This window comes from Manacus candei, unplaced genomic scaffold, assembly GCF_025592945.1.
Source record: "Manacus candei isolate 608988 ecotype Guabito, Panama unplaced genomic scaffold, ASM2559294v1 h1tg000022l, whole genome shotgun sequence".
In the NCBI taxonomy this organism is placed as follows: domain Eukaryota; kingdom Metazoa; phylum Chordata; class Aves; order Passeriformes; family Pipridae; genus Manacus; species Manacus candei.
In genome coordinates, this window is record NW_026138070.1 from 2,309,024 (window position 1) to 2,327,763 (window position 18,740).

Consider the following 18,740-nt stretch of genomic DNA (forward strand, 5'->3'; position numbering starts at 1 on the left):
CCTGTGAAGCAAGAGCACATGGTGGTTAGGTCCTTCTCTGGAAGGCAGGAAAACCTGAGCGGAATGACAGCCCACCCTCCTGCTCCTCAGAGACAGAGCTTCTCGGGGCACATCGCTACCAAAGGTTGGCTGGTTTGCAGCTCATCTTTGCTGTACCAGATCCACCCCTTCAGCCATGCACAGGGCTGGCCACCTGCACTTCCAGCCTATCCAACATGTGGGCTCTGCTCTCCTCCCACGCTGTTGTAAATCACAAGGAATCAAGCTGCCATGAGCAGAGTCGCTGCTGGCCGTGGGAGAAGAGAAAGACCTGATTCTTTTGCCAGGCTCAATGTAAATAGCATTTTCAGTCCACCCACTCTTTCCTGAAGCTGAAGGACTTCCAGTATCTGAGATGAAATTGGGTCTGCTGGTTAAATAATAATAGCTGTGGCTCTTCCTACAAAAGGACAAGCAGGAAACATCGATGTCCTGGAAGAGACGTCTGCTCACTTTGCCATGAACAGCCTTCTGCATGAAACCTATTGCTTGCACCATGGCAAGCTGGAGGAAGCAGCAGCACCGTCTGCTCCCTCTATTCCTGGCAGGAATATAGAAGACATATTTGCTCATGACAGCTCGAAACAGTGAAGCTCTAAGCAGCCTAGCAGCGTGTCCCCTTCTTCATCACAGCAACTCAGAGTACTGGAAAATGTGTCCTAAGCAATTAGCACAGACATATTTGTTTAAATACATTTTACTTCTTTAATTATAGGGACCCAACAACCCAGTACCGCCAAAGAGAACAGGCATTTGTAACAAGGGGTGCTGGCCAAGATCAGCCTCAAGGCAACTGCCCCCTACTTAGAGCACACTTCAGGCTTTTATTCAAAGCTTAGAGCCAGAAGGGACCACACCAGCAATCTGATTCCTCATCCATCACTGCCTCCCAGATTTCCAGGCTCATAACTTGGGTTTGGCTAAAGCCTCTCTTCCAGCAAGGTGCCTAGTCATGATAAGAACTGATTTTTAGGGGGAGGACCCTCCACCACCACAGTTATTCTACCTGTTAATTTACATGTCTTCTTTCTCACCTGAGTTTGTCTGGCTTCATCTCCCAGCCGTCCTCTGGATGACTTCTGGGAGAGCTGGCTGGGGGACTGGGTGGAACTGGGAATCTCTGAGAGCAGGTAACTGATCCTTCAGCAGCGATGAGTGCTGACAGAACATGAGCTGTCTGCCTCTGCCAGCAGCACTGGTAAGAAATAGCCAACTGTCACATCTTCATCTTAAAGCTGCTTCTCTGCAGCCCTCCTGGGACATACTGCCAGTAAACCAAGACAAAGTCTGACTCACTTGAGTCACAAAGGGGACAAAGGAGACAGGGCATTTGCCCATCTGAGCTGCACAAGAAACGGGCTTTGCAAAATTAATCCTTTGATGGGACATCTTAAACCCCATCCTTCCAGCTTTCCAGGGAGAACACCAAGATGGCTTAAGAGTTTTCCTTCCACCAGCTTCCAGTGAGACTGTGAAATAAGCAATTTAAGCCAAATTTTCAACAGTGCCTAAAGTTCCTAAGGCTCTGCTTGACAACATGTCGATAAATGTCCCCCGTCATCCTTAAGCAGCAGCTGCCATCTGTGATTGCTCTCAGGACACCCACTTCAGCAAAATGCCCCTTCTTCTTCTGAACTCCCAAGTAGAGGTGGTCCAGAACAGGTCTGCAGCAAACATCACCCTCCACTGTTCAGTTCCAGCTCATTCCACCTTTTCCCAGGTATTCCTGCCCTCACACAACTCCACAGTTTAAGGGAATCGTGTCTTTTTCTTTAAGCTATAGTAGAACAGAAAAAGATCTGTTGAGAGCAACAACCTTTCTTCACAGAGAAGGAGGAAAGATGGACACCCAATTCTATCCAAATAACTAAAAAAGAGTGCCCAAATTAAATTACTTCTCTTCATTATTCACATAATTACTTCCATCTAGATCCAACAGATTCAAAAGCCACCCACATCACCAGGTTCATCAAAAGATAATTGAAATTTAGGACCAAGCACTTTGGCAATTAAGACTCTGCAGAGACAGGTGCTCCAAAGGTGCATGGATGAGACCACTCTTCCCTCACAATTCCTGCTGCCACAGTACCCACACCTTTAGAACACCCATCACAAGGCACAGAAAGAATTTTAATGTCTCTGTGGCCTTAGCAAAAGGATTCTGTATGTCCCTCACTGCCATAACTAAGGACTTTTGCAAGGTGCTGGTCAACACAGCTGCTGCCATTAATAACACCAAAAGCTCTTTCTGCATCCCTCTCAGTGGCCAGCTTGAGGATGTGTTCCACACCTGAAATTCCTCCTGGAGCAGGCTTTTTGTAGCTTTAAAATAAACCCCAAACCAACTACTATTGCTGCACACTACCAAAACATGAAGCACTCCCAGCACAGTGGTTCTGAAAGGCACAAAACCCACAGCCTGCTGCTCCCTCTGCTGCCGGCACGGCACAGCCCAGCACTGCCAGGGCCAGGCAGAGATGGATAACCTGGAGCACCCACATGGATAATGAAGCTTCATAAAATCAGCCAGCACACCCGATGAGAAAGCAGAAGAAAGCAAGTCCCATGTGAGTTCTAAAAAGCCGAACCAAAGCAGGCAGAAAACAAAACAAAACAAAACACAAAGCGGACAGAAAGAGATAAGCAAAATGGAAGAATCCAACTTCCCTGTCTTAAGTAAATGCCACTTCTGCTGGAGCTGACGGGAGGCGCTCACAGGAGCACCCCTCAACCCTCCTGCTCCCCAGCTCTCTCTGCTCAGGGAGCTAAAACCAGAAGTGGTCAGTGAAGCAGGTGCCAGCCCACAAAGGCTCCCTGCCCTGTGAGAGGAGCTCACTCCACCCCGGCCCACTTGCAACCACTCAAAGGCTCATTTCACAGTTCTTATGGAAATCAGTGAATTCAGCAGGATGGAAAGCTGGGATTCATCTCTCATGTTCCTCGACCCTGGGAATGACACTGGCCTCTAAACGAGGGGCAGTGTTTTGTTTTTATCTCTGAGGAGTTAAGGGCAGTGGCAGCCTTAAATCACAATCTGAATATTTTCTGCGTGTGTTTACCGGTTTCCTGTTTTTTTGTTACCAAGATGATGATCTTACAATGAGGGTTATTGGAAAGCCAGAAAATCAAGGACTGCAATTCAATTTTCTTACCTCTCCCACCAAAAGCAATTCAGTCTTTGAAGTGCTGAAAGAGGTTTGAGGGGGTCATTACTTGTCTCTGGGGTGCTCCAACGGGGCAGAGCAGGCAGCTCGCCCAGAGGATAATGTGAAATCCAGCACAAGGAGATAGGGCACACCAATTTGTTTTTCAATCTATTTTGTTGCAGTTCAGAGCATCAGTGCAGGCTGATAACAGAGGAAAATAGGCAACACTTTGACTAAATTCAGCGCTCCACAGTCTCTAAAGGCAGCAGAATATACAGCTTGAACCCCACGCATTTTGTCTGCACTGATGCTCAGAACAGAAATATAAACGGATTGAAAAACAAACGGCTCTGCTCCAACTCTTAATGTTAAGTTTTCTGTTACACTTCAAACCGAGGGTTGCCTCAAAAAGCGAATAAAATCACGCAGTGGAAAACCTGCACAACTCCAAAAAAATGCCAGTTTGCTCCAGTCACTGCTCAGCCACAGATCACTGTTCCCAAGAACGCTGAAAAGTGCTAATTGTATTTTGCAGGTTCCCCTAACATCCTCAAAAAACAGAAGCTGGACATTTGAACTGCTGTTTGTAAGGCAGGTTTACGTCAGCGAACTGTGTGTTGTAAGTTATTTTGACTTGTCAAAATGACACTAGACCAGTTTTTGTGACCCATTTTGCATCAGCAGAAGCACAGGAGACGTCTGTTCCCACAGCCAAGGGCAGACATGGCTTAACACATCCCTGAGGTGCCTTGATCCAAAGGCCTGTTTAAGCACACAGGGAATTAAAAAAAAAAAAAAAAAAAGCTTGAAAATGACATTTCTCAAGCGTGGTCACCCCAAAACGGGTCCAATTCCCTCAGACTTCTTAGTAAGTACACACAATTACTGTGAGCTGAGTCTATGGACACTTGGACTTCCATCGCTGTCTCCACCTGCTTTGGGCCATCCGAGGCACCTTCTCAGCCACAAGATTCCATTAACACAAAAGACCCTTCAACAGCTCTTCAAACGTGAGCGAATCTGCTCTAAGACCCAGCAGAGGAAGATCCAGCACTGGGAAAGCCGAGTGGGGTTTACCCCAGGAAGCCAATGCGCTTCCTCCACCTCCTGGAAGAACTCTATAACTGCTGAGCCGCTTTTCAGGTGACAACGGGCTCATCTTTGGCACCTTCTTTAAGTGTATGTTGAGGCAGCTAAAATATAGCGGGAAGAGATGAAACATGAGCAAATGAGGAGGGCCGAGAGGCCGGGAGAGGACCTCTGTTCCAGTTTGTGCTCTGACAGGCTGTTTCCTGCATCACCCGGTCTTTCAATGGGGGTTTTAACCCAAATTCCTCCTCAAACACAAGACGCTTGGCATCTCTTAATCAAAACCCTGCAGAATCCTGCTGCCTTATATCACGTCTGGCCCATAGGGGTGTCAGCACAGGAGAGCAAACTGCCCCCCAGGCTCACCCTCTGTAGGGAGGAGCTGGGCTTCACTGACCAGAACCCACCACAGCACCTTTCTGTAAGACATCTAATCTGACCTGTAAGACATCTAATCAGCCCTGCTGCTCTCTTCTCACTGCTCCTCTGTAGCAGCTCTGTCGAGCTGGAGATCACACAGGAAAAAATGCAATGCTCACTTTTTGGTGTTGTGCAAAAAACCTATTTATTTGTCTCTTGAAGGCCCGGTCTTGATGGATCATGGCAAAGAACAGATGTGATTAGTGGATGTGATTAGAGAGGAATGTGCTGTGGCCATAGGTGTGAAAGCAAAAGATAAACCCCCTTCCAAGCCTACCTTTAAAAAACATCCTGGAGAGGGTCACAGCTCAAAGAGGCCCTAATGCACAGCTAATGACAAACACCTTTGGAGGGTCAGAGGTACCCAGCGGGCAGGTAGAGCCAAAATTCCGGTGGGAGCATCTTTTATGTGCAGGTTACAAAAGGAAAAGCCCTTGCCACATGAGATCGCCCAGCTCCCTTCGGCAGAGGGAACGCGGGCAGTGTTCTAAATGAGAGGCAAAGTGGTTTTTTGGGCACCCGCGGAGCACCTACAAAGGCTCACTCCGATGTAACACAGCACCCACGGGTGGGCCGCGGGGGTCTCCCCTCCCGGCCAGGATGCAGGCAGGGGCACCCCCAGGCCCCCCTCAACCTCCTGAAAGGCTTCGCAGGGGCCCTGCGGGCGAGGGAGGGACCCTCCCGTCCCCCAGCCCCGCGGAACGAGGCGAACCCGCCGCGCGGGTCTGGGGTAGCGAGGGCGGAGGCGGCCGGAGCCGGGACAGCCCGACAGGGTCGCGGCCCCGAACCCCATCGCCACGGTTTTACCTTTATTAGGAGCGGCGCGGTGGACGCGGCGGGAACAAAAACACCCTCAACAACAGCCGCCCCCGGCCCCGCCCGCTCCCCCCTCACGGCGCCGCCATCTTGAGGCCGCCTCCCCGCAGTGTGTTCAGTGGAATTCTCTGTCCCCCAGGCTGACTTTTGTCACCTTTTGTAAAGGCGACTGATGTAGTCAGATAACTTCTGCAACAGAAGCTGCTTAATGAGGGAAAGAACTCTGTGTTTCAAGCATTGCGTGAGATCACATCGCCCAAATAAATATGCATTAGGAAGGCGGAGAATATGTGTTAGATAGGCGGGTTCATGCGAATTTTACTGTGTAAAAGACGTAGCTTTTTGGCCCTGGGTGTACTTGGTTTGCGGAAACCTCCGCGTTGCATCTTGAGGTGAATAAACATAAACTCCTTTCTGAGCTAGAAACGCTGTGCCTGTACTTTGAGAGCTCCCGAAGTCGCGAACAACCACCCCCGAGGGACCCGCCGGCCGAGGCTGCTCCTCCCGCCGCACCCTCACCCCGTGCCCGCCGCCTCAGGCGCTCTCGCAGCCCCCGCGGGCAGACATCGGGCCGGGCTGCCCGGGGAGGTGCGGGAGTCACCGTCCCTGGAGGTGTTCAGGGAAAGACTGGACATGGCGCTTAGTGCCGCTGTCTAGTTGACAAGGTGGTGTTGGGCCATAGGTTGGACTTGATCCCAGAGGCCTCTCCCAGCACCAGGCCTAAACCCGGGGTGGTGAGGGGGGTGTGTGTGTCACAGGCAGGGACGCCAGGGTGTATGGCTGCCCCCAGGGCGTGCGAGGGGCAGAGGAGCCCTCAGATGCTGAAGACCACCGTGCTCGCCAATGTTCCGTGCGTGTCAGCCGTGTGTCGGCCTGCAGCGGGATGCAGGGTGGGAACAGGCTGTTCCCAGTCTGTGCGCCGGCATCCTGCTCTCAGGGCAGGGGTGACAGGACCCCGGTCTGTATTTCTGCCATAGCACGGGCGCTCCTTGTTCCTCCCTGAGATCCCGATCTGTATTTCTGCCATAGCACGAGTGCTCCTCGCGCCTCCTGGAGACCTCGGTGTGTTTATGTTCCGGGTCTCCCTGTCAGTAACCAGACCCGGCCCGCGGCTCACACAAGGTCTCTGGGTGAATTCATTTCAGCAGGTCTGAGAGTTTCCAGATGGCCCCAGCAAGCAGGACTGGCCCTGCCTCCAGCAGCCAGTGCAGGGGACAGTCGGAGGCCACCGAGTCGCCCCGCTGGCCTTGCTGAGCCACAGCTCTCCAGGGACCATGCCTGTGCCAGCTGATGTGACCCCTCTCAAGCAGGCATTCTCTGCGCTCTGCATGGTTGGACACCTGAAAACTGCCGGTCCCTCTGTGCTTGGCTGCGGCAGGGCTCCGGGGAAGCTTTGTTTTTGACTGGTGTCACTGGGGAAGCAGAAAGATTTTGGCTGTATTTTGCATGAAAAATAATAAAAAAAAAAAAAAACAGCCTTGCCTGGCAGCAGCAGGTTCAGGTGTGACCATTCACATTCCTAGGCCTGGAGGGGGGTTATCTGCTCCATCTATTGATAGATTGAGGAGAAGAGCTAATGAACTCGCTCATTTGCATAAACAAGTGCTAATTGCAGGATAAGTGCACAGAGGTGTGGAGAGTGATATCCTAGGCTGTGTTCGACCTGGTGTAGGAGCACCAGACAGGCAGCAGGGCCTGGGACTGCGGGTCCTGGCAACTGCCAAGCCCTCTCCACAGGGATGCAGATGAAATTCTGGGGCTGGCATGTGGTCAAGCAGATCAGCTTGCAGACAAATGGGTATTAATTATAAACCCACAACGTCATGATGAGACCTGCTCTGCTCTGAGGCCTCTGTTCTCTGCCAGGGAAATGCCTCTTGGCCAGGATTCTTGGCCGAGAGTGGCACAGCAGCTATTCTGCCAGTACAATAGAAATGGCATAGCAGCAGTAGGTTTCAAGGTCACTTTTGATGCATGCAACAAAAGCAGGACAGGCTGTTTTCTTGTGGAGTTGTGGAGAGAGGTTCCTGGGGACCTGTTCAGACCACGGTCCTTTGCCAGTCTCCTGCACTGAGTTGTCTCTGCTACAGCTGTCAGTGCCCGCTCCACCAGTTTTCCCCTGAGTGTTCCTATTTTATATGCTGAAGGGATCCCTGTGAGAAAGCGCTGCACCCACATCTGGTTATTTTTATCCCCAGGCTGGTGATGATCAAAGCAAGGGGATGCTGAAGCCCTGAGAAGTCACCAGTGGCTTTTGCTCTGAGGCTGCTGTCAGCAGCTGACCTGGAGGTGATGCCCTGGCTGTGATGATGACCTGCTCCAGGCTGCCGGGGCGAGAGACTGGCACTGGACAAGGAGCATTGGTGAGACGAAGGGCAGTGGCTGCTACACAAGGCACACCATCCCCAACGCTGTCAGATCTGTGCTTGCTGCAGGGCCATCTCATTCTGTCTGTGGTGTGCTGAGCAGGAGCTGTGTGTTGCATCAGGTGCCTTCTCCGCAGCAGAAAAACCTTTCCTGCAAGACCGTCCTTGATAGCAGAGAAGAGTCCTGATGTCTCTGGTACCTTGAGATTTGGTCCTTGGGGGAGAAACTTTCAGTTCAGGCACTAAAAGCAGTGAGGTTTTGGCTACATTCTTGTGAGCCTGCCTGTGTAGTGTGTGGCTTTGTGTTGTGGTACTTCCAGCAAGCTCCTGGAGCAGGCACCTGTGGGAGCAGCTTTTCGCCAGCATTAGAGAGAGGAAAAAGCTGAATGTCTATCCCTGCCCAGATCAAGCTAGTGCAGCAAAAGGTGATAAAGGGGTGGCTCTTTGCTGAAACCAGCTCTGCAGCTGAAATTGCTGTTTGCTGGACAGTGTCTGTGATTCAGGGTGGCCTGATGGGATGACAGCAGCCTACTGGGAGAGCAGCTGTGGTCTTCTACCTTGTGGGGGGTAGACAGTGGTGTAGGAGGTGACAAGACAGTGGCATGTTGAGAACTGAAGGAAGAGAACAACACACATGCCTTCAGAGAAGCTGGGCAGACTTTCCTCCAAGGGCAGGGGTAGGGTGGTCAGGGGCACCGTGACACTCTGGCTGCAGGGACAAAAACAGATTCAGAAGTTCCCCATCTCCCCGTTTCTGTCCCCTCTGCTGCTTAACTCAATGGGATTTGAGTCCATGCAGTGTAAATCAAACCAGTTCCATGATCCAGGAGTACCCTCCCCAAATAAGGAAAAGGGTGAGGAAACAGGAAACAAGAAGAGTGCCCCAGTATAGGTCCTGTCAATTCCCACCACAGTAACTCCCTGTTGTCCCTTGGAGTCATCTTAATTCTTGTGCAGCAAGTCCTGGTGAGTGAAGCTATAGCATTGAGTGCTTGCTTTCCCCAAAGTGTAGGACTGTGGGATAAAGCTGTACCACATGAATCTCCAGGGAACCCACAGGGGAAGCCCTGAGTGAGGTGAGCTGGTTTTGAGTTCACTATCCTGACAAGGATCACCTGAACATCACACAAAGGAGCCCAGGTGAGCATGTCTCCAGCTCCCCCTCTTACTGGGAGTGGAGTCAGAGGTCCCACAGATCCAAACAGGCCTTATCTCTTGCCCCTGGAAAGAGCCCCTCTTGCTGAGAGCCAGCCCACTGAAGGAGTGAGGACTGTCCTGCCTTTCGCTGCCAAAACTGCCTCCACACAGCTTGAAAAGCTCACGGCAGGGAGTCAGAAGGGGTGAAACTCAACCTCCCCTCTGGAGCTGGGACACTGGGGCGCAGTCCTTTCCTCTCCAGAGGTCACGTCTTCTGAAGGAACGGGTCCAGGAAGTCTCCCGGGTGGGATCACTGCGGTGGCGAAATCCAAACCATGCTGTTCTCACCAGATTGTGATGTGTGCATCTTTTCCGGGCAACACAGACTTTGGATCTGCTCTTGATGCTCTTGGAGCATCTCTTGGTGACAGATGGGCTGTCACACGGCACAGATTCGCCCATTCAGGGCAAAAGAAGTGGGAAAAGACACAGACATTCCAGCTTAGTTGAGGCAGGGACAGCAGCGAGCCGAGCTCAAGGCCATGCGACCACATCTCTCCCCTCCTCGTTCACAGTCTCTTCTGCAGCGAGCTCCATCCCTGGCTTGCGGCTTCTGCTTTGAGCACTTGAGGGCACTGTTGGAGTTCGGAAAGAGGCAGATTTCTGCGTTAAAGGTTTGTTTCGTGTCACACCATGCAGAGGCACATCAGTTTTGTGGCTTCCATTGGAGCACTGCTGTTCTCAGGGGTTCGTAGCTTTGGCCTGAACGCTCCATCTCGGGCAAAACCTTTCACAGAAAATATCGAGTCACGCAGGCTTCATTTATCTTCCTTTTTCTGTAAACATTTCTCCCTTCCATCTTTTTAACCCCAAGGCTTCTCTCTTGAGGGCCAGATCTCGGAGCTGCACAGTAGTTCTCCAGAGGAAGCAGAGAGTTTGATCACACGAGATTACACTTCACCTGCACAGATCCTTTAAATTTCCAAAGCACTGTTGATGCAAGGAGGCACAGCCTGTCCATGTGTGGACAAAAATCTCCTTGCTCCCGGTGTTGGTCTCCAAGGGAGCTGGAATCACAGGGTGTGCTGAGGGTCAGTGCACACAGCTCTCTGCTGGAACCTGTGCCAGAATTACTATTTACATGTGCTGGCATAAAGTAATAGCTAATGGAGTGGAACACCATGCACAACCCCTCCGAGCTGTCCCAGCGGACATGCTGGGAGTTACCAAGCAAAGTGCACTCTCCCTGTACCAAACTCCAGATTTCCTCCCACCCCAATCCTCCCCTCTCCTGGAGCTCCCACTAGAGCAGCTGCTTTATGGTAGAGAAATCTCTATTTCCCCTTTTGCCCCATCCTCTTGCCTTTGCCAGCAAATTCCAGGGTTGTACTCAGAGACTGTAAGTTGCCCTGTTATTCCAGCTAAATTGCCCTCAAAACTGAGTTGGATGATGTTGTGGGGAAGGGGACTTTCCCGTTAGGAAGAGACTGTAAATGGGATTGGAATACTTCGCTGCTGTGTTTCTCCAGCCAAAGTGAAGTTTCGCTGAAGAGGTGGACTGGTGGCACCCAGACTGACTTTGTAATGCCCTCTTGTAGTTCCTGGTCCACCAATTTCCTTGGCTTTGACTTCATTGCTTTGTATTGCAAGGATTCCCAAGGAAGACCATCTCTGTGGCATTTGCTATTCCTGCTCCCTTCTGTGGGGTATGTGGGAAAAGAAGTCTTGTGTCCAGGTTCCCACAGGATACTGGGCTGTGCCCACTGTTGCTGAGTGTGGTGGCCCAGTGTCTGAGAACATGTTGAGAACATCAGGCTTTCCAAAGGGCACTGCCCCTTCTCCATCAGATTCTGACTTCTGTGGCCTCTAGAAAGTCTGGTTCCCAGGCTCTGTGGTTGCTATTGCAGCTAGCACATATCTGTGATCCATTCCTAAATATGATCAGGTTTCTTCCAGTCTTTCCACAGACAGGTTGGAGTTTCAGGAGGCTGCAGAGATTCCTTTCAGAATGGGGCACAGCACTCGTCTTCAGCTGAGCATCAATATCCAGTCCTGGCACCACTCCAGGCATGCCTTCATCCTCCACTCAGCATGCCTAGGCATCTGTCCATGATGTCAGCTCTCCAGTCCCTTGCTATTAGTGCCTGGCCTCTTTTAAACAAAATCCCACCCTAAATGCGACCCAAAGCTCACCCCTCACCTGCTGGTAGGAACTACTGGTACCTGTCACATTGATTTTCTGTGATCTCACCAACCCTGCTGTACAAATTATTGTCCTGCCACGGTACTCACATATGCTGGGATCTTTGGGACACCCCTCGGGTCTCTCCTTCCAGCCACACCAATGCTATCACAAAGTGACAGGCTGCAGATCCATCTGCGTGTGTGGTGAAGGGGTTGCCCAGCTCTGCTGGAACTCTTTTCTCTCAGAACTGATCTCCAAAGCTCCTCAGGAGGGGCTTCCTGGTGAGCAGGGATTGCTCAGCATCTGCAATGCAGTGAGCTGGGGGTTCAGAGGCCAGAGGCTGCAGTCAGCAGCTCCTGTTCTGTCTGAGCACAACCTCCTTCCTATCTATAGCTGCTGTTAGCAGAGCAGGAAGATCCTGGCTTAGCAGGATCCCTGCTCCAAGATCTGCAAGCTGCAGACTGTCCTGGACACTGAGCACATGCAGTTCTCCCACTGCTTTGCTCCCTCCACAGGCCCATGCTGCTGCAGAGTTCCCTGCTCCAGAATCAAGTATCTATTTCTTTCTCCTGTGCCTTGGCTTTAGGTAAAGCCCAGTATCTCTGTACTCTCATTTTTTCTCATGACAGCACCCATCAACACCTCTCTCAGCTGTTCTAGTGCTTCAAACACCATTCCTGAGCCGAAGAGTCTGTTCTTCCAGAAATTGTGTCCTCATTTAGATAATAAAAGGTTTTCCTTTCATTTTCCTGCCTTTGCTCCAGGTGCTCAGCTCTGCTCACAGTCTGTTTTCCCTTCCGTGCATGTGCCTGGGTTTGTCTGCGATCCAGCATCCCCGGTGGTCTGAGTCCCTACATGTTGTCCATTTGCTCTGTTTCTAGGTGCTGATTTGTTTTCCTATTAATCTGCCTCCCTCCCTTCCTCAGCTCTCCCTAGACTGACTGCTGCCAGCATGTTTCACGTATCCTGTGCTGCGTAATAACCCAAGGGAAGGGGGCTCGATGCCTGGACCCCGGGGCTCTGTAAGAGCTATTTCCAGAGGTGGCAGGTGCTGGCAGGGCTCCAGCCTTGCTGATTTAGTTGCTCTCCCTCCAAACGACTCCCCATGGCACATGTCCCTCTGCACGTCCCAACCCAGTTGCTGCATGGGCCATGTTCCTGCTGGGGTCAATCCCTCTCTGTCCCTTTTTGGCCCTCAGCACAGGCAGGCAGCTGCACACCAGTGCCTGCTGCTGGCTGGAAGGGAAGAGAGTGCTCGGCCTTCCCACCACCTTGCTTTGCTTTTCCTGCTGGAGGAATGGGGGATGGAATCTCCTGCAGTCCCCTGATGGTTCCAAGGCAGTATCATGGTTTGGATCACAAGCTCCTCCCTGGGCAGAAGTGTTGAGCTGCAGAAAAGAGAAGGGCTTGAGCAAAGAATCGTAGGATGCTTTAGGTTGGAAGGGACCCTAAAGCTCATCTCTCTCTAGCCCTCTGCCGTGGGCAGGGACACCTTCCACTATCCCAGGTTGCTCCAAGCCCCATCCAACCTGGCCTGAAACACTTCCAGAGATGGGGCAGCCACAGCCTTTCTGGGCAACCCGTTCCAGGGTCTCACCACCCTCACAGGGAAGAATTTCTTCCTAACATCCGATCTAAATCTACCCCCCTTCAGCTTAAGGCCGTTCCCCCTTGTCCTGTCAAGGGGGATGTTCTCCATCACTCAGCCATGCAGATAAATCTGTGCCCTGTGCACCTGCCTGGGAAGCATCCTTCCTCCAGGCCTCCATCACAGAGGACCTGTGCCCCAAATACTTCACAAAGGTCCTTTCTCATGGACTGGGACCTGTCCTGTTGTAGGATCAATGGAGGTCAGGTGGGAGAGGTCCTGATGGCTGGCATCTAGCGAGGTGGGACCTATCCCTATCTGATACAGGCAGAGTAACCTGTACCCCATATATCACCCCTTGGCTATCCCAGTCCGAATGCCAGGCAGGACATTTTGGGAAGTGGTGTTGCAAAGGAAGCTTTTTTATCAGGGGAAATCAATTTATGGGGTTGCTGAAGATCATCTCTCCATCCTCATCCACAACTTGCTGTCCCCATGGTCTGCTGACACCCTTGTTTGTGCTGAAGATTGAGCTGTGGGGATGACTTGGGGGGGTTAAATATAACCCCCCATCTGCTTTCTATAGCACTCACAGTCAGCTGGATAGGAGCAGTGGAGGGGATGACAGGGCCCTGAGGGGAAAGAAATTATTAAAATCATCTTTGTCCCCCAAGAAAACATGCTTCTGGGAAGGGGAAGGATGACCTGAAATCTGGGCATGGGAGGATGGAGTCAATCTTCTGTGTTCAGGGGTTACCCCCAGCTCCCTCTGCCACCACAGAGGAGCCCCCAGCTCTTTCTGATGTGGGAAACCAGCTCACCACCAGCCAACCTTACTGGGCAACTTCATCCTGACTCGGTTGGCACTGGCACTGCATTCCCTCAAAAATTCATCATATTTTCACGTGGGAGGAAAGTTCGGGCTCTGCATGAGCTGCCCCTGCCCTGCAGCCCAGACCTTCTCCTCGGGCTGCCCCAGGCCATCCTGCTTCCCTGGGAACAGCCAAAATTATGGACACTGTTACTGCCCACAGACCCAGCCAGGGCTGCAGGAACCCTGTCCAACCTGGGTCCTGCATAAATCACCAGGGCCTGGAAGTCACGGCCTTTATAAATATTGATCCTGTCTTTGGGGAAGCTCACCAATTTCAGAGAAGGAGGCTTTTCTTAATAGCATTAAATAGAGATGCTGGAGTTATTCTTGGCTCTGTAAACAGCGTGGATCTGTGTGGCTGCCCTGTGTGTGGGGCTGAGTGCTCTGGCCTGAGCCTGCTCCCTGCTCCTGCTCCTCTCTCCCCTGGGGCTCCATGCCTCGGGATTATTTATTTTGGGATCTCTCTGGGCAGGGCAGACATGGAAAAGGTCTGTTTGCCACAGAGCTCTTTGCAAAGGAAGTGTTTTAGCCCCTCTGACTGTTTTAGCTCTGTCCCCACACACTGGGGACAGGTTGTGCATGACCACCTTCCCCTGCAGAGCTGGCTCAGGGCAACACTAACCCTGTGCCAGTTGTATGGTGTTCTCTGTTCTAATGTATGGGACCTAACAACAATCATCCTCTGGGAAAAACTCCACTGGCACCTCCTCTGTACCTCACAGGCACCTGCACCACCTGGAAAAATGGAGAGGAGACTCAGAGATAATTTTCATATACTAAGGGCAATTCAATTAATAATTAAAATGATCGAGAGGCTGGAGGAGCTGTCTTGTGAAAAGCATGACAAGATTGGAATTAGTAATTTTGAAGAGTAGAGAAAATTGGGAGGGATGTGACTGAAGTTTGCAAACTCCCCAAGGGAGTGAATCAGGTGAAACTGAAATCAAATCTTGAGACCAAGAGCTGGGAGCAATCAGTGGAACTGGTAGGATATCACTCTGAAACAGAGAAAAGCAAAGATTTCTTCATCCAGTGAGTAAAACCTCAAGAATCTGCTGCCACAAGAAGCTGTGGAGGGAGATGCTGTCAGCATGGTGAGAAAGGGATTAGAGCTGATGGAGAGCAGGGCCATAAGGGAATATCCAAAGGAACAGTCAGGCTTGTGACTTCTGCTGTCCCGAGCCCAGTGACTGTGAGTGCTGAAGTAGGAGGTTCTTGGGCTGCAGAAGGCTCCCCCAAAACAGCATCTCCTATTTGCCCTGTTAGTTGCAGGCTAGCTGGGCTGTAGCTCTGACCCAGTAAAGTTCCTGTTCCCTTCCCTCTTCCAGTTTTCTTCTGCAGGATTTTTCCATGAGTTAGCACTCAGCTAATGGGGTATCTCAGCAATGGGGCTGAGGGGTGTGCCCAGGAGGATAAATAACCTCCACCCTCATGGTGGGAAGGACAAGCTCATATTGATAGGGCTGGAGCAGATGGTGTGTCCTGTGCCCGTGTCCAGGCAGTGAGACCATCCACACTCAGCTGCAAACACAGAACACCCTTGGCAGCTCAGTTCTTGCCTGCACAGCCCTGAAGTGCCTGTGCCTCATACTGGAGCCAGAGGCCTTGCTGTGCCTCTGTGCTGGAGAGATGCAGCCCAGGGTACATCTGCTTTTCCAACGTATTAACCCCTAAATTATTGAGACTTTGGACGGGGCTCGGAGCAACCTGGTCTAGTGGAAGCTGTCCCTGCCCATGGCAGGGGCTTGGAATGAGATGGGCTTTAAAGTCCCATCCAACATGAACCATTCTGTGATTCCTCTCTGAACAGGAGGCAGACCTAGGACATCATAATAATGAGCCATCTTCCCAGCCAACTAACACTGATCTCACTGCAAGTGCTGCATGACAAGGAAGTGCTCGTAAAGATATATAGGAAGCAACCTGGGATGGGTAAAATTGGTTGGGCTGAGTTAGGAAGAAAGCTTTTGTCTCCACCTCTCAGTTCCCAGTTTCACAGAGAAGTTATTTAGAAGATCTTATGTCCTTCCCAGAAACTAATGTGTAAGCTGTACTTCTTCAGGATTCTGTGTCAGGATGCAGGACTCCTCCCAGCCTTGGTAACACACTTAGATAAACCCTGTCTGTAGCAGTGAGCTGAGGGGTGCAGTTCAAGCCCAGGATTTCAGCTTGACCAAAGCATCGACTCTGGCTTCAGGCATGAGAGGCATTTCAAAACACAACCAGTCGGGTATGTAAGCTGCCACTGTCCAGCAACACAAAGCTGCAGATGAATTTCCCTCCTTTCCAAGTCCTTCCCAGGGTGATCTCAGTTCCTGCCAGTAACTTCCTCAGTCATGAGTCTTGGTCAAGTAATTTGGACAAACAAGAGTTAGCCTTAAACTATTTTGAGAATATTTTCTGCTTATTTGCTATTTGTTCACCACACTGCCTGTCTGGGCTGCTTGGCCACATTTGGGTGGCTTCTATTCAGTGCACCAGAGAGGTGACCAGCTTGGTTGCCATGTAGGGAGCCTGTGGTTTAAGTCATGGCAATGTCAGATGTCAACCTTTCTGCCACGAGGGCTCTGCTTGTCTGAGCCCTCTCACATCAGAGAAAGGATGGTTTAAGGTGCAAAGACCACCTACACAAAGCATCTTCATCTGACTGACCAGAAGGCATCTTACTGTGGCAGTGCTGAGACTTTCTTAGTGCCATAAGACATGGAGGAGGAGCCCCTGCAGAGCAGAGCTACATTATTTGTATGCTGCAATTGTTATAATACCATCCAGTAACGCCCTGGGAGACCCTGCAGCATCTCCCAGTCTCCCTAATTCAGACACTATGAGCTGTTGTGATGCCATAGAAGGTGCCTGGGGAAGTGATGAGTCCACTGACTCCTCCTGGACCAAAGCAGCCTGTAAAGGGCTTCTGCTACATCAGCTGCAGCCCAGCAGTTTTCATCACCATACTCGTGAAAGACATGACATGATTATTGTTCCTTCCTAGAGGCAAGAGAGCAAAGTCCTCAAATGAGTCTGAACATATTGTTAACCCTTCAGTATAACTGGGAAGAGGGAGTTCCTTAGGAAGGGTGTCTGGGGAGAGAGGCTGAGCTGCCCCATTGACAGCTGCTTCTGCAGGACCCAACATCCCCTCTGCTGACACTTGAGCAGACAACGTTGGGGAAGTTCAGGCATGGTGATTCCTTGTTTCATGTTTTCTTTGAGAAAACTTATTTTCAGTTTTGTCCTGAGAAACCTAACCTCTTGCTTTCCTAGAATAAAGTTTATCTCTGTTGGTCTAGAGCTGCCTTTTAGGAGAATTACAGCAATCTCCAAATGAGGCAACCCAGTGAGTTTGGGAGTTATGAGACCTGGGGGCTTGCCTGGGGAAATTCGTTGCATGCTGAGGGAAGGGGGACCCCCTCACCTCCAAGGGTCACCAGCCAGGATCCTCTCCAAAGGAAAGGTGACAGTCTGCACATTCATGGAATCCTGCCCTTGGTACCTTCATGTTATCAGCCTCGTCAGGCTGGGCTGAGATATGCTACACTAATTCACTCCTGCAAGCTGAGCTGGTGCAAGAAGGAGCAACTGAACCGCCACAAGGCCCAGCCACGACACTCCTGTTTCACCAAGTTTTGTTCTGTATAACTTCCCAGGAGCTTTCTCCTCATGGAGAGGCATTTTCAAAATGTATTTTCAAAGTATCGGTCAGTGGCAGAAAGGTGTGGTGTCAAATGAGCTCCCAGCAACATGGCATTGATGGATCAATGAAGAAGGGATCAACAAGGAAGAATGCATCACAGAAGGGAGGTTCAATAGCAGAAGTTTTGCAGTCTCAGGCAGGACTTGGTGCAAAGGAAGAGCAGCTTTGTGCCTCTCAGCCTTCGCCAGTGTCAATGGAAGCATGTGATGGAGATGGAGTATCCCTCTCGTGCCACCATGGGTCATTTCAGGTTTTCTTAGCTGAAAATTCACATTTTTAATTTAACCCAGACCAATAGCTTATATGATTCAGTTCATACCCAGGGAAGAGTGGCCAGTCTACGTTCCAAGGCTGTGTGGGATGGAGAGTTTACCATGTCTCTGAGCTCCTTGTTCCAATGGTCAGTTATTCCCACTGTTAAAAATAGTTACTTTATCTTGAGCCCAACAACCACCAGCTTTGCTTTCCAATCCCTGGATCTTTTTCTGTCTTTGTCTGCCCTATTAAAGAGCCCTTTGCACTCAAAGTATTTCCCCACATCAGTTCTCACAGACCATGATTAAATCACCTCTTAAAAACCAGATAAACTAAACAGATCATGTTCCATTAGTCTCTCACTGAGAATGATTTCTAGCCCTGGGATAATTTTCTACTTCTTTCCTGAGCCTTTTCCAAGTTTTCACTGTGACTCCCAAGCATAAGCACTAAACCTGAGCGTGCCATCTTGGTGATGATGTCACTAAACTCACATGCAGGAGCAGTGCCACCTCTGTGATATTCCCTGCCTGTGAATGGCAAGATCCTGTCCAGCCTTGCAGCAGCAGTTCTGCTCTCTGGCTTTCAGCTGAAGCCTGAACCCTCTCCAGAGTCCCCACTCTCTCTGTTCCATCATCACAGAGTGGTCTGCACGTCTGATATCAAACCATCATTAAGTGGTGACCGAAATGTCCCTGTTTTTCTGTATTCCAGTGCCTATGAACCCCTCATCCCTCCAGCTTGATTTTTCCTGTGCCACCAAGTATCCGTCTGTGTTTTTCTTTAGATAAGCTTTTATCCCACACCAGACAACCACTCTGTGCTGTCACTAGTCCCATAAACAAGCTTTTCCCATGATGTTCTTGTGCTTGCAGCATACCAGTTGCTTCCAAGAGGGAAAGAAAAAATTCTTGCTATCCCTTTGCAGTACAGCCCATTCCAGGTGATTTCTGCAGCATTAAGTCAGGTATTTCTAAAATGAGAACCTTTTAGAAAGCATCACAGGCAGTCCCATGTTTGCATTCTGGGAAGAGTATCATGGGGTTGGCAGAGGCAGTGCATCCCCCTCTGAAAAGGCATCTGAAGTATTGAAAGGAATTGCCATTTGGAGGGGTCCACCTTTCTTCTCCAGCT